Raw genomic sequence first — 16,743 nt, forward strand, 5'->3', positions numbered from 1 at the left:
CTCTGTGGTATAAGTGTTCTCCCGTCTGTGAGTCACCCACCCAGCAGTTATGGGATTTGATTTTACTGTGATTGCGCCCCTCCTACCGTCTCATTGTGGCTTCTCCTTTGTCTTTGGATGTGGGGTATCTTTTCTGGTGAGTTCCAGTGTCTTCCTGTCGATGATTGTTCAGCTTTCAGAGGGAGTGAGAGCACGTCCTTCTACTCCACCATCTTGAACCAATCTGGCCTTGGCTAATTCTGTACTCTTTGATTCACATATCTCCTCGCCGCTTCCTTCTAACTTCTGCTCTTCTTTTAGTTCTCTGGCTTCCCAAATAGTCCAGACTTATTAAAAATTATTTGATATATGCTTGCATAATTTTCAGTAACTTACTTTCATCCTTAACATATAATTGCATTATTATTTAATTTCTTTTTTCTCCTCTAATCTGTGAATTCCATAAGGTTATAGACTGTTTCTGGGTTTTGTTCACTGTTGCATTACCTGTGTCTAGTTCAGTACTGGGCACAATATAGTATTTAATTAATATTTGCTGAATGAGTAAATGGATGCAATCCTTATTTGTGCATTGGATTCAGGTTTTTGTTGAGTCTCCTTTTAAATTTCTAATTGAATCAAATCACAAACTTTTAAGGAAAAACTATCTATGTAACACTAATACCTACTTCAGGGAATAATCGACCTTTAAAATATGCCATCTTGCTTATACTGTTCCTGCACAGAATCCTTCAACAATTTAGGCAGGTGGACAATCATTTGGTATAATCTCCCTATACTCTTACTTTTTGAAATGCATCCAGTTAATTCCTGTTTCCTTTTGGCTGTCTGATACCATAGGTCTTGACTGTTATAACATCTGTACTGATTATATCACTGTTTAAAGAATTTATGTAAGTTGTCTAGAAATGCTTTTTCAGACAGCTAAAACAAGTAAGAATTTCCTGATTTGCATTTTAATATTAAAATTGATATTCTCTCAGTTACAGTATAATAGCTATGCCATTGGTAAATGCTTATTTATTAATGGCCACTAAGAAATAAGTTTTATAAGTTCAAGGGTTAGCTACTTATTATACTACAGAAGACTCTCTCAGTACTGTTGGATGTTCTGGTTGGGGAAGAAAAAGAGAATATGTGCACTAATAATTACTAGTATCACTCTTGTTTTTCAAACACCAGGAAGGTGTATAAGTTAATACCCAGATTACCAACCTAAAAAAAAAGTTTCCAGTTCCAAATAATTAAAAGCTGATCTCATTCATCTTCAACAAGGACAAAAATTCCATGGGGAGGACCGTCTAATCTCTGACTCCACTTCTCTAAACCCTTTCATGTAGGTTGGCTTCATCTTTTAACTGTTAGCAAGATGGCTGTAGCATTTCTGAGTATTAAACCTCTACACCAAAATTTTCCAGTGGCAGAAAAAGAGTTATATCATTTTGAGTCCCTTTCTAAGAGCCCAGTTGTGGTCTCATGTCTCCTTGCTTAGAACTGAAGCACATGCCCATTCTTAAACCAATCCCCGACAAGGACAAAGGGTCTGCTGTTTTTGTCTTGGACAATTAGATCCTACTCTCTGAGTCTGCAGAAGGGATATAGTTTGAAGTACATGACCTACTGGAGGAGATTTGATACATACACAAAATCAGTATTTGCTTAGGGGAAACTGAGTAGAGAACGCTGAGTGGTTATTTAAGAGCTGTCTGCTGCAGTCGGCATTCATTCACTCATTAATGCTGTATTGAGGACCTACTATGTAGTATTATAAGTATTCTGATGAGGTAGTACATGGATGCACATCCAAAGGGCACAAGAAGAATCAAGAAGAACTTGCCCAAAGGAAGAACTGTCTTGGCTGAGACCTAAGTTATAAGTAAGCGTTAAAGGAACAAAGAGCTCATGAAGAGTGTTCTAGACAGAGAAAAGTGGTTAAAGAAGAAAATTCTGTCATGTCTGCCATTTCTTCATTGTGTGTGTCCGTATATATATATATATATAAAGAGAGAGAGGGAGGGTTTACTATGTGCCAGGAAAGGTTCTAGTCTTGGGATTAGAGTCCCTGGCCTTTTGGGGTTTACAATGTAGTGGGAGGAACAGTCAATGAACAGATATATGAACATATATTATCATGTCAGTTAGTGATGAGTGCCTTAAAGAAGAAGCAGGCAAAGGGCCAAAGAAGGATGGGAAATGACACTTTGCATCCATGCTTCTCAAACATTAATGTGCATATGAGTCAGCGGGGGATATTACTAAAATGTAGATTTTGATTCAGTTGGTCTAGGATGAGGTTTGTGATTCTTTGTTTCTTGTAAGCTCCTGGGTCTTGTCAGTGGCTAGCTCATGAACCCCACTTTGAGTTGTGAGCCTTTAAGGGTGATATTTGAGCAGAGACCTGAGTGAAATAAAGGACTGGGCTCTTATAGAGAATAAAATTCCACAAGAGAGGACTAAATGCAAGGTTAGAAGGTTAGTGTAGCTGGACACAGTGAATGAGGGGAAGAAAGATAGTAAATGAGGTCAAAGGGATCTCCCAACAGCCGGATCATGGAGAGTTTGTAGCTCATGCAAAGGATTTTAGATAGCTCTTAGTGTGATGAGATACCCTTGCAGGATGAAATATGGATTAGTCACTATTCTCCAGAGAAACAGAACCAAACAGAGCAGAGAGAGAGACAGAGACAGAGAAAGAGAGAAAAGTTTTAAGGAAGTGGCTCATGAAGTTATGGAGGCTTGCAAATCCAAAATATGCAGGGGTAGACTGGCAGGCTGGAGACCCAGGGAAGAATTGACTATATGTAGTTTGAGTATGAAGGCTGTCTGCTGGCCGATTTCTCTCTTCCTCAGGAAGGCCAGTCTTCTTAAGTCTTTCAATTCATTTGGTTAGGCCTACCCATATTATGGAGGGAATCTGCTTTACTCAAAATCTGTTGATTTAAATGTTAATCTCATCTGAAAAATACCTTCACGGCAACATCTAGATGTGTTTGATTAAAAATCTGGGTATGGTGGCCTTGCCAAGTTGACACATAAGATATAACACAGAGGGCAGGTAAATATGTGGTCTGGTTTTATCATTTCCATCTAATAAATATTTGTCATGTCTTTGATGTCAGTGGGTCACACTTTATGATTTCCAATGTTCCTGTTAGTTCCAAAATCCACAACTCTATGATATTCCCGTTAGATAATCCCTTGGACTATATACACTTGGAACAAAACTTCTAGTTAGGAACCACATTGACGCCCAGTGGTGTTCTCTGTGTTATTTTTTTTTAGAATTTTCTGAGCGAATAAGCAGACCCCAGATCACCAAGGTTATGAAGCAGGTCAATTCAGAATAGACAGGACATGCTTCCTGAGCCCAGTTCTCAACGAGTAGAACAGTCTCATTAGATTTGTCTTTGTGAAAACTACTTGCCTTGGCATCTCAGAGGCAAGGAAATAAACAATTTGCTCTCATGTGCAGTAAGATCAAAGAACTTTCTTTAATGCAGGTCTTAACCAAATTCTCACTGCAAAGCTACCGTAATAGGACTATCTAACCTGATAGAGGATTTTTATATGGCAAAGATCAGGATGTTGGGTAATATCAGATGTATTTTGTCACGTTGAAGGTGATCCAAAGTCTGAACACTTACTTACCTTATTTAAATATTTGAAAATTTTACCACCATGTACAAGTCCCAAAAGATGTTTTCATCTTCTAAGAGCACACAGTGCTTCCCAGGAGGGAGCTTCCGTTGCACATCAGCCTATTGATTTGGTGATCAATCACTATTGCCCTAAACTTTAAAAGAAGACAACTGTCTTATATTGAATGTGTTCTGCATGTGGCTGACTTTTATATTACATCTCTTGGGACATTTTGTTAACTCCTGACAGGCTATTTATTTGTAGCATAGCTGTAGCTCTGAAATCTATTGTAATCATTAGGTAGTCTTTCCCACTTCTGAAATTCTGCTACCGTTTGTCCTTTCTGCACCCTATGTCATTCATTCTTAATACCAGATACCATATAGAACCAAGGAAGAAAATCAGCGTTTCTCCATTGCAAGCCCATATTTGGAATTTAGTTGAATAGGGACACTGTTTAAAAGCATGTTCCAGTTTTCTGGTTGAAACTGCTTTTTGTGTGTTTTTGTTTTTTAATATAGCTGGCTACCTTCAGAATAATTCTCCATTCCAATTAGCCTATAAAAGGCAGATTTCTTGTCATTGTTAAATCCAGTTTAATAATCTTATTTTCCTACGTTTAAGAGAAAGATTTTGACTTTTCATCTTCATGTGCTATACTTGCTCCTTGAGGAAGAAATAGCAGTCATGTCAGGGGAATAATGCTCACAGAGAAGCAAGTGTGAGTGAGAACATTGTGGGGAAGAATGAATTGGATTAAGCCCTGCTGAATAGGAGATGACATTTAGAGGGGAAATTTAGACCTACTATCATGCACTTCCTGTAAATATTTTAGTTGAATTTTTTCTATTTCAAAATAATGCATATTCACTGGAGGCCTGAAACGAAAGTCAAAATTCTCCACAGATTTAATTTCATGAAATTTTGCCCGATAACATACTTTCCCTTCCTCATAATTTTTCAGAGACTCTAAAATAAAGATATTAATAAGATTTTTTGATAGAAAATACTGAACCATTTTCCATCAAATACTAAGTATAGGGGTTCCCTGGTGGCGCAGTGGTTGAGAGTCCACCTGCGGATGCATGGGACGTGGGTTCGTGCCCCGGTCCGGGAAGATGCCACATGCCGCGGAGCGGCTAGGCTCGTGAGCCATGGCTGCTGAGCCTGCACGTCCGGAGCCTGTGCTCCGCAACGGTAGAGGCCACAACAGTGAGAGGCCCCCGTACCGCAAAAAAAAAAAAATAATAATAATAATAATAATACTAAGTATATAATTGCACATGGAACCGGAAGGATCCTGTGCCCCCAATTAAACATCTACACTCCTTACCTCCTATCTATGAAACGTGTTCCTTCCTTATGCTGATTTGTAAAAAATAGGGAAGGGGCCGCTCCTCTACTCCGACCATGTAGTTTCTTTGCTTCTCCAAAATACCTTGCCCAGTTCCAACTTTTCTTCCATAGCCTGAATTAAACCTATTTTTTCCGGGCTGGAGCAAGGGAGGGAGTAGCTCCTGAGTTCCTTCTTGTCATATAGGGGATTATTTAATTTCCTTTCAGATTATAGAGTATACATGAGTCTCATAACTTTCATAGCTTATTCTGGTCTTGGGAATGACTTTTCATATATTGCTAATGCTTTCCTGGTCATTTTTTATGGAGTTTGGGGAGTCACTTTTTCTGCATGTTCTTCTACTCACATCTTAGCCTGAAGTCTGTTATTTGGAAAGTTTTCAAGTTGAAAGAAGAATTTCAGCTAGATCATTTAGAAGTAATAGAAATGCAGAAGAGAAAACATGTGAACACGGAGGCTAGGAGAACTGCAATAAGAAATAATAATTTAATGATAGAAAATAGCAATTTAGTGGAAGGAGCTGCTTTGTGTTCATTCATCCTCTAAGAATGCAAATGCATTCTTTTAGTTTGACCTTTAACTTTAGAAAATCATCCTTAAAGAAAATTTTGGAAAATAAAAAAATTTTGTAGGAGATGAATACTGTTTTAAGTACAAAGGATTATTTTAATTTCTAATGATACTAACTCTGCACTCAGATCTTAGTTCATATCCTGGTTCTTCCACTTCCAGCTACTTAGGACTTCAGTGAAATTACTCAATCATTCAGCTTTAGTTTCCTCATCAACAAGGGAAACTGTTATTACCTGTATTATAGGATTGTTGTGAGAATGAAATGAAATAATTTACGTACGATTATAAGATGCTTAACATAAGGACTGGCATTTTATAAGCCTTCTATAAATCTTGGCTTTCATTATTTTTAGTGTCACTGTCAGGTAAATGCTGACCTGGTATTATGGGCCTGGGACAAAATAGGAAAGAAACAGAGGGAAGGATGGTAGTAATAAATAGAATAGGAAGAAGCATGTATACAAATGCTAATGAGATTATAATTATATTGATATTACATATGAGAGGGAAAATAACAGGCAGTTTTATCTACCAAGAATAAAAAAGAAGGTAATATATGAAGTTCATATATAAAGTTTTATTCATAGGTAAAGTTCAGATTTCAAATCATTCTGTTACAAAGTAAAAGCAAATGGAACTTTATAGAAAGTTGTTATACATGGTATCAAATCATACCCCCCTCCGACTTTATTTGGAGACTTTCTTATCAATAAATAAATGGCATGTGAAACCAGTTTATTGCATTCTTTCTCTTTTAAATGTACATTCTTTTTGAGGAGTAGAGAGGTTATCCATGTGGAGGGAATTTAAATAAAACTTTTTTTTCTGCAAGTAATAATTGGAGACATACAAGAATATTACCTCAGTAAATGAATGAAAAAAGAGCACTCTTTGAGATGAGGAAACGATTATAGTACTTTTGCAATATTACAACTTGTTGTAAGAGATAAGATGCAAGTAGAAACAGAAACTATGTAGGTGAAATACTGCGACATCAATCCTGTCTGCTAGAGGGTCTATAGATGGACCACCATCCAAAAGCCAGGGTCACATCCTGTACTGTTTTATTCCTCTACTCATTAATTTCACAGAAAATCATTTTCATAGAAAATCAGTTTTTATAGAAAATGTATGACCTAATCACTCAGCAACATATTCCCTATTCTTTTTAAATTTTATTTCAATTATATGTGTGTAATAGCCATAATAAATGGACTGTTGTTAAAATATATGCTACATATAAGTGTCTACTATATATATGGAATCTGAATATCTATAACTTCTTCAACTGTGGGGGTCACCCTTCTTTTTAAGACTCATCTAGAATGATCTGTCTGCCTATGACTCCTGTTCCATGAGTGTACAATCTCCAGTCTTTTTATGAGATTCGCTCCACAAATTTTTCAGATCCCTGGGAAATACTCATGTCCCACAAGCATGTCTGACTTGTGCTTGTATTCTCTCACTCTCTACTCCAACTCCAGGCTCCTCTGTTGGTCAGTTTTTGCCAGATTGTAACTGTTTCTCCATGCTACTACTTTTCCCTCTTTATCACTTCAACCCACACCAAGCTCTAACATTTAACACTTTTTTTTTTTCCTGAAGGGCTGAGGATAGCTTAAGGAATTTAAAACACACAAAGAAAAATGTTTTAAAACAACAGACCAAAACAGTAGTCTAGGCACCAAGGCTTTATTATAAGAAGTGAAATTTCTTGAGAGAAAAAGGGATTTGTGAGTTCCAAAGAACCAGAATTTATACTATAAATAATAGAGCAGGAAAGAATACAGAATTTGATGTCAGAGCAATTTACTCAGCAGTTGTGAAGAAGATAAAAGTTCAACCATTTGGTAAGTGAGAAATGATATGAGAAATTTTACCTGGGATTATATGCTGCCTAAACCCTTGAGAAGGTCCTAGTTCTGCTTCTCTGGACCCCAGACTGGGAAGAGTGGGAAAGTCAACAGAAACACTGATGAGGAAACGTAAGAATAAGGGGCTTGTGCCCTATTGCAGGCTGATTAAAAACCTCTAGGTCAAACATGGTTCCCTGGTTTTAGCTTATTCATGGTTGAGGAAGTCTAAGCCGATGTTACTATAGTGTGGGCCACAAATCTGCAACTTATATGAGTAGATGGTTTTTTCTCCAATTCATTATTAGAATGTGTCAGAATCAGTGCACTGGTTTGTTTATGGAAAAGGCCTTACTATGAAAACTGTCAGATAAACAGTACACAAAGTATTATATTTAATTTACATTCTGCTGCAAGATTATTATCTCCTTGTGAACTGGCACTTTGAATAGTATTTGTATAGACAAATGGAACTGAGGGCAGTATTGAGTTAAATTATTTAAGAAAACTGACAAGAGAACGTAAGTGAAGGCTTATTGTACCAGATATTAAACGATGCATAAAAGCTACTATAATTAAAACAGTATAGTATAGGCACAGGAATATGCAAATAGATCTATGGAAAACAATAGAGAAACCAAGATCAGATCCATATGAAACAGGAATTTAATCTAAGAAAAGTGGCATTTTGGACAGTTTGGGAAAACATTTAATACATTTTGTTTTGACATTTCATTGTTTATGTTGGCAAAAACAAATGTTAAGTCCATTATTCGCATCATAACAAAAGAGTAATTTCCATAACATTAGCTTGCTAGGGCTATCATAACAAAATACCACAGACTGAGTGGCCTAAACAACAGACATTTATTTGCTTACAGTGCTGGAGCCTAGAAGTCCAAGATCAAGATGCTGACAGGGTTGGTTTCTGGTGAGACCTCTCTCTCTGGCTTGTAAATGACTACCTTCCCGCCATGTCCTCACATGGTCTTTTCTCTGTGTGTGAGCTGAAAAGGAGAGCTTTGGCGTCTCTTCATCTTCTTATAAGAACACCAGTCCTATTGGATTAGGACCCTGCCCTTATGATTTTGTTTAACCTTAACCATCTCCTTTAAGGTCCTGTTTCCAAATACAGTCGTGTTGGCAGTTAGGGCTTCAGCATATGAATTTTGAGGGGACACAGTTCAGTTCATAATACATGTGAAAGAAAAAAAACAAATGTTTTGATGAAATTATAAGGATAATATGTTTAAAGAGTAAAGGAATTCTACCATATAAAACACAAAACACAACTCTAGAATCCATAACACAGTGCTTTCATCCAAGTTGTTGATCATATCAGTCATTCTTTTACAGCTGAGTAGTATGCCATTGAACGGCTGTATCACATTTGTTCATCCATCTGTTGAAGGATGTTTGGAATATTTCCAGTTTGTATGATTATGACTAGGATTGCTATAAATATTCATGTACAGGTTTTTGAGTAAACGTAAGTTTTCACTCTCTAAGGTTAATACCCAGGAGTGGGATTTCTGAGGCATACAGTAAGCATCTGCCTTGCATGTCTCCACATAGGCCATGTGGGAAAGGCTTAACTACAGCAGATCTAAGTCTTGGCAGAATTCCCTGCGATATTCCTGGAACATGAGAGCATGCCAGAGCTTGTGAACAAGACCATTTTCCACCTGCTTACCTATCTTCCCAGGAAGGTGTCATAAGGCAGTTCCTTATCACCTCCAGTGTTTTGAATAGATGTGAGAATTTTTGCCTTGCTGCCATTAGTGTACAACTACAGACTATAAAACAGCTTACCTTTAAATTGAAATTGGCTTCTCAGTGAGTAACAGGTTACACTGACACTCATGTCACATCGTCATATTATTTGACCCCTTTTGTTTCAGTGTCATCCTTGGGGACCAGGGACATGGGGAGCTGGCACTTTTGCTCATCTTTCTTTTGCTTTCTTTTAAGTTATAAATTGTCTGGATCTAACAGGAATTTCTTGTTTCTTTAAAGACAAATCAGTCCTTTGCCAGGATTTTGAATTATTTACAATTTTTTAGAAATTATGAATAGAGCTTACCTACATATTCATTACAGATTTTTGTGTGAACATAAATATTTATTTATCTGAATTCCCAGGAATAGTATTGTTGAGGCATATGGTAAAGAAGAAACTACCCACCAGCACAATATGTGAGAGTTCCAGTTTTTCCACGTTCCCACCAGAACTTGGTGTTTTCAGGAACATTTAAATTGAGTTGTTTGTTTTCTTATTATTGAGTTTTGAGAATTCTTTATATATTCTGGATACAAGATCATTATCAGATATATAATTTATAAATACTTTCTCTAATTCTGAAGTTTATCTTCTCGTTCTCTCAACAGTGTGTTTGAAGAACAAAAGTTTTAAATTTTGTTGAAATCTAATTAATAATTATTTATTTTATGGAATGTGCTTTTGGTATCATGTATAAGAACTCTTTATCTAACACCAGGTCATAAAAGTTTTCTCCTATATTTAAAACAATATTTTATGGGTTTACATTTCATATTTAGATCATGATCCATTTTGAGTTAAATTTTTGATAACATATGAGGCTTAGGGTAGATTATTTTTACTACATAGTTATATCCAGTTTTTCCAATATTATTTGTTGAAAAGACTATTTTTTTCTCCATTAGATTCTTTTGCATTTTGTGAAAAATCACTTATCCATGTATTTCTAGACTCTCTATTATGTTTCATTGATCTATGTGTCTGTCCCTTCACCAATACCACATTGTCTTGATTACCATAGCTTTACAGTGAATCTTAAATTCAGGTAGAATGATTCCTCCAACTTTATTCTTCTTTTTCAAAATCACTTTAGTTATTCTAGATCTTTTGAATTTTCATATACTTTTAAAAATCAGGCTGTCTATATCTAAAAAATCCTACTTGGAATTTCATTAGAATTGCAATAAATGTAAGTATCAATTTGGGAACAACTGATGTTTTTACAATGTCGAGTCTTCCAACCCCTGAACATAGTATTTTTCTCAAATTGTTTAGGTGGCATCTTTTATCAGCATTTTGTTCCTTTCAGCATAAAGATCCTGTACATGTTTTGCTAGATTTATACCAAAATATTTTTGAGGTTTTGTAAATCACATTCTTACTCACTTTTGGTAGGATTATTTATCTTGTGCGGATTGGTGAAAATGTTCTCTGAGGGCAATTTCTCTGAGGGCAAATTCTCTGAGGGCAAATGTTCTCTGTAGGGCAGACTCTACAAATTTGAGAATGTACTGATCCAGCTTTTCCAGTCTTAAGAATCTATTCTACAAAAATATTTTCACATACGAACAAGGTTATAAAGATATTAATTACTCTGTAATAACAACAAATAGAGATAAAATTTCTATAGAAAAGGATATAAATAATTATGATTCAGATACATCATGGGTTCTTATGGCCATTAAAAAAGTGTGAAGTTCTTTCTGCGCTTGCGCTCATTGTGGTGCCACCACACGCTCCCTCAACATGCAGAACGATGCCGGCGAGTTCGTGGACCTGTACATGCCACGGAAATGCTCTGCCAGCAACCGCATCATAGGCGCCAAGGACCACGCGTCCATCCAGATGAACGTGGCCAAGGTTGACAAGGTGACAGGCAGGTTCAACGGCCAGTTTAAAACCTATGCCATCTGCGGGGCCATTCTCAGGATGGGTGAGTCAGATGACTCCATTCTCCAACTGGCCAAGGCTGACGGCATTGTCTCAAAGAACTTCTGACTGGAGAGGATCCTGGATGTGGAACGTGTGTTATAAATAAAGAGTGAAAACCTAAAAAAAAAAGAAAAAAGTGTGAAGTTGATCTGTTGGTACTGATGTCTCATATATGTAATTGACAAGTAAAAACAAAGCTTGTCACAAATAAATATATAGTGTACAAATTTTTTGGTGTGTTTTATTTTTTATTTTTATTTTTATTTTTTTATTTTTTATTTTATTTTTTTTTTTATCTTTGCGGTACACGGACCCCTCACTGCTGTGGCCTCTCCCGTTGCGAAGCACAGGCTCCGGACGCGCAGGCTCAGCGGCCATGGCCCACGGGCCCAGCCGCTCCGCGGCATGCGGGATCCTCCCGGACCGGGGCACGAACCCGCGTCCCCTGCATCGGCAGGCGGACTCCCAACCACTGCGCCACCAGGGAAGCCCGGTGTGTTTTATTTTTAAGAGAATACTACAGAGAAAGAACTGGAAGGATATAGATAAACTGTTAAGTATAGCTATCCATGGGATGGAATGGAAATAATTAAAAGAGATTTAACATTTTACATGATATATCTATATTGTTTGACTTTTTGTAATTAAAAATATAAAAGTACAGGAGAAATTTTATAAATGAAAGAGTACGTGATTTTATTTTTTAGACCTTTATAAATCAGGAACTATTCAAATTTGGGATCAGAATGATTCCCAAATCTTTCAGGTAGAAATTTTGAACTACTATGAAATACGGTTACAGATAATACGTTGGAAAGCGTGGCAGGTTTGACCTTGGCAGGATGCTGACAAAGCAAGAGAGAGGCATGGACATATATACACTACCAAACATAAGGTAGATAGCTAGTGGGAAGCAGCCGCATAGCACAGGGAGATCAGCTCAGTGCGTTGTGACCGCCTGGAGGGGTGGGATAGGGAGGGTGGGAGGGAGACGCAAGAGGGAGGAGATATGGGAACATATGTTTATGTATAACTGATTCACTTTGTTATAAAGCAGAAACTAACACACCATTGTAAAGCAATTATAACCCAATAAAGAAGTTAAGTAAACAAAAAAAGAGATAACAGGAGTTAGCATTTGCTTTGTGTTATGATAAAAGGGTTGAAACTTTTCAGGAGAGCTGTCAGCCAAATTTTTTATAATTTAATTTTCCAGTGATATTTTATAAAAAAGGAATTACAAATCCAGGAGTTCAATAAATCAGTATTTTCTTAAAGTTTTAAGGAAAATTTTTACAACTGTATTGTTCTTAATTGTTCTTACATTTAACATTTAATTAATAAATTGTCTCTGAATCTAGATAATTTTTATATGTTTTCTTAGGCATCTAGAAAATATTTTTTCTCTTCTAACTTTTTTATTTTATTACCTTCTAAAACACATATGCCTCTCTCTCTTCTGTGTTGCATTCATTTCTCTAATTTCTGTGCCCTAGTGTTTTCCTCATCCATAAAATGGAGGTGAGCATTTTATTTATCTCATTGTACTGTTTTGCTGGTTAAATAAGGTGATACAAGTCAAGCATAAAAAAGTGTCTGTTGACACATAGTGACTGCTCACTAAATATTGTCTGTAGCTACTCATGTGATTATACATATACCATCTTAATCCATGCTATTGCAACTAGGACTATTATCATTACTACAACCAATTATTAATTAGATTTGCTTAAGTACTGTCACATACAAGGCAATGTACTAAATGTAAGTATGTATATGTGTGTGTGTGCATGGTTATTTAATCCCCTCAAAGCTCTATGTAGTGTGTAGTATTGCAAAGTCCTATTTATATTGGAGGAAACAAACACAGAGAGACCAAGTGATCAGCCCATAGTCTCAAGGTTGGTGAATGCTAAAATTAGAAAAATCTTCCTAGTCTTACTTTATCTTCAAAAAAGCTAAGCTTGTGACTTGGACAGGGAACTGTGGTTGGAATGATTAGGTTAATTAGGAATCTTTACAAATCTAGTTCATAAGCAACTTGAAAAAAAGGAATAATTAATTTTGAGCAAAGTAACTTCTCTAGCTTGTGAGAAAATGAGGCAGCATTTTAAATACTACTATAGCAGAATCTTAAACCCAGTACATTTTTCTTCTGTTGCTATTTCTTCTTTGAGAGGTGGTGCAGCAGAACAAGATTTTTCTTTTAAGTGTAAATATTCTAAGAAATGTTTTCTCGGTGTTGTAAAGTGCAGTCACTTACTGTATTCTATGATGTTCCCTGATATCATCCCTGTCTACTCATTCACTATAAAATGAATACCACTTTATTTCTACTAAACCTGAAATGTAAAACTCTTAGTGTTTCGCTGAATGGTGGTCCTTTAACATTAATAGAATAAAGTGAGGTCTAAAGCCTTACTGTGTTGTACAAGAAACAATGGACAACAAACTGTTCTTTATATACATTAGATTCACTTTCACCTTACAGGTTATTTATTCAAACTGTATTTATATTAGCACTTCAAACAAAGTAGATTTTTTAAACTCTTGGAAAAGAATACCAAAACCTTCTACCATGTGCACTATCACTGCAAAAAAACAAAATGAGAAAATAAATTAAAATTGCATGAGTTTCTAAAAAGAGCTTATCCTTTTAAGATATTTGGCTGACATCTTGTATACAATTATTTGGAGGTAGGTTGGGCTGTTAACTGCTTTATTTTCTGAGCTGTGGAATGGAACTCAGAGTGGTTGAAGGTTTCGCTTTTTGATTGTTGGGATGAGTTTTATAGAAAATTATTTAATATAGCAATTACATCTAAAATATGAGTTTAAACTTAGACTACAACCCAAGATGGAGAAAAAGATAATTTATTTCCCAGTAGGAAATCTGATAATCAAAGCCAATGCTATCTTCCTTTCACAAATGAAGCCCATTATAAAGTTAGGCACTTTTAGTATTTTAGTGTCATTTGCCAACTCAGTTATTTCCATTTTCATGTAGAAAACAATCAAAAAGAAATGCATGTATTCTTGCCACAAAAATAGCAGGTTAACACTCTGTAGCACGTTATTATTTTAAAAGATATATTGCTAGACTCTGAGTCATTAAATTATTTCCCTAAAATGATGGTGTTGTCTGGAATCTAGATTTGCTGGATGAATGCCCTTTGGTAATGCAGTAGTTACTGCCTTTTGCTAAATGTTATAATTTATAGGAGCCAAAAAAGCACAGCTCCTGGAATTTCCTGGAATTGAAAAAGCTTTCTAAAGGCATTCATTTATAATTTTTTACTTAAGATTATTTATTAAGCTAAAACTTTAACTATAAAAACTCAGTTTTAATTTCAGTTGTTGAAATGTCCAAATCAAGCAATTGAAAAACAAAATGACAACATGGCTCATATGCTTTTCACCACATTATACTGCATGTAGAAAAGGGCCCAGTGCAGTGCCTGGGATCTCCATTGTGTCGGTTCCCTCTTTCCCCTCCCCTCTTGCTTCTTTATTGCTTCACATTTCTATACACTGCAGATTTCCAATCAGCACTAAAAAAAAAAGCCCCAAAGCTCTACAGTGCAATTTTCACCCAATTGTCCCATAACTTGTGGCTACAACCACTTCGTGCTGGTGCATGCAACCCCAGCACCTTTAATTTCCTTTCATTTATTTCTTTCATCTCTCATTTTATTAACCATTTAAAGGAAATATTTTCTAGGATTTTAAAATTTGTTTAACTACATGTGTATCAAAACTTTGTACAAAGTGTCTTTATATACTGGAAAAATGGCAGAACTTTTCTAAAATATACAGTAGGTATTTCTGCAAGAGAGTACATTAAAAATTAAATTCAATATCAGCCTTTCTAAAAGTAATCAATCCTTTACAAATGATTGCATTATGTAGTTCACACAAATAACTTGAGTAGAAAGAATTCTTAATTATTTAATCTTTGAATCGCCAAGTGGTATTTAGAACTACTGTTTATGAAATAGTGCTTATTTGTAAGAGTAGTTTAAAATGAATTGAGGCTATAACTTCATTAATTTACCTAGTTAAATTTACATGAATGGCCTTTCCTTCCCTTTTCTCCAGAATAATTTCTGCTTATCATTTAGATTTCAGTTTAAGCATAAGTTCCTCAGGGAAGTAGCTTCCCAAATCTGAATAGGTCAAATTCATCAGCTATCAGAAACTGAAATCTCAAACAGCAAAAATTTTAAAATGGATATATGTGATTTGAACAAGTCATCTCAAAGGCTTGATTAATACTCTATAGCAAAGAAAAAATATATTTTTTTCAAATACACATGGAGTGTTATAAAAATTGACCACATATTATATAACAAAGGAAAAAAGTCTGTCTAGTTCCAGAGAATGAGTCCAGTACAAACTGTTATTTCACCATAATATGATTAAATTAGCACTAAAAATATGCAGAAAAACATGTTTGAAAACAAAGAAATTATTCTTAAATAACAGGTTAAAGAGGAACTCATAATGTAAAATAAGAAATACCTGAAAGACAATAAGAATCCATTTTATAACTTATAAAATGCATCTAAGTCTGTAATAACTGCAAGTTATCGTGTTAAACTTATTTTTTTAATGGGAAAAAAAGTTACTTAAGCATTCATGTCTAGAAACTAGCTAATGAACAACAGAGTTAAGCTGGAAAAAGTAGAAAAAAATAGAGAGTAGACAAGAAAATCATAGAAAATAAAACATATAGAGATTTTAAAGCTGGTTCTTTACAAGTTTTGTCAATGAAATAAAGCTCTTGCAGGACAGAATACAATTTTTTCTTTTAAAGATTACAAACACTAACTGTGAAGGGAAATAAAACTATAAATAGAGTAGAGCAAAAATATCATTTGAAAATAATATGAAACATGTTAAGGAATTTTGCATTTAAGGAATGCAACTTCAATACACTTGGAAATTTAGATGAAATGAGCAATTTTCATGAATGAAAATTCAGTAATTATAGTAAAAATAGACTTAAGTAAAACAGAAAACCTGAGTAAACTTGCAAATAAATTAAATCCTCCACCTTTGCCCCCAGCAAAACATACCAGTCCTAGATGTTTTTTCCAAGCAGATTCTACCAGACATTCAAGGAGATTAGTCTTTTACAAATTATTTCAAGACTAAAGAAAGACGCAAAGTCACATGATTAAGTCTATCAGTGTAATTTTAACATCCACAGCAGTCAGAAATAGAACAAAAATTACAGGCCAATTTTATATATAAACATATATGCAATATGAAGTCCTTAAAAGGACTTAAAAGTTTAATCTAAAATGGCCGCACATGTAAAGAAACACATCATGACCAAGTAGGATTATCATTCTTAAAAATGATTATATTCATTAAAAGCCTGGTAGCTCTAGAATTTCTATATAGGAGAGGATTATGGCTCAACAGGAGGTTATAGAAACCACCACCAGGGGTAGTTGTGGTTGATGAGATTGTGAAGGGATTGAAGCTTTCCCAAGCCACTGTTAGCATAGCTAATTTCTTTTTTGCTTTTTCTTCATTTTTCTTTTCTTTCTTTCTTTCTTTCTCTCCTTCCCTCCCTCCCTCCCTTCCTCCCTCCCTCCTTC

At 35.4% G+C, this 16,743-nt stretch overlaps 1 protein-coding gene and 1 pseudogene across 2 annotated transcripts in view; both read left to right on the forward strand.

Annotated features, from left to right (window-relative positions):
• The window catches only part of CTNNA3 (catenin alpha 3), a 1,528,699-nt gene that overhangs the window by 1,095,023 nt on the left and 416,933 nt on the right, over positions 1-16,743 (forward strand). The gene's annotated exons all lie outside the window — the stretch shown is intronic.
• Positions 10,901-11,263, forward strand: LOC112413537 (40S ribosomal protein S21 pseudogene; annotated as a pseudogene). Its single transcript, XR_003005992.1, has one exon. The product of XR_003005992.1 is annotated as a 40S ribosomal protein S21 pseudogene (transcript).

The sequence above is a fragment of the Neophocaena asiaeorientalis genome, unplaced genomic scaffold, assembly GCF_003031525.2.
Source record: "Neophocaena asiaeorientalis asiaeorientalis breed wild unplaced genomic scaffold, Neophocaena_asiaeorientalis_V1.1 scaffold31, whole genome shotgun sequence".
NCBI classification, from domain to species: Eukaryota; Metazoa; Chordata; class Mammalia; order Artiodactyla; family Phocoenidae; genus Neophocaena; species Neophocaena asiaeorientalis.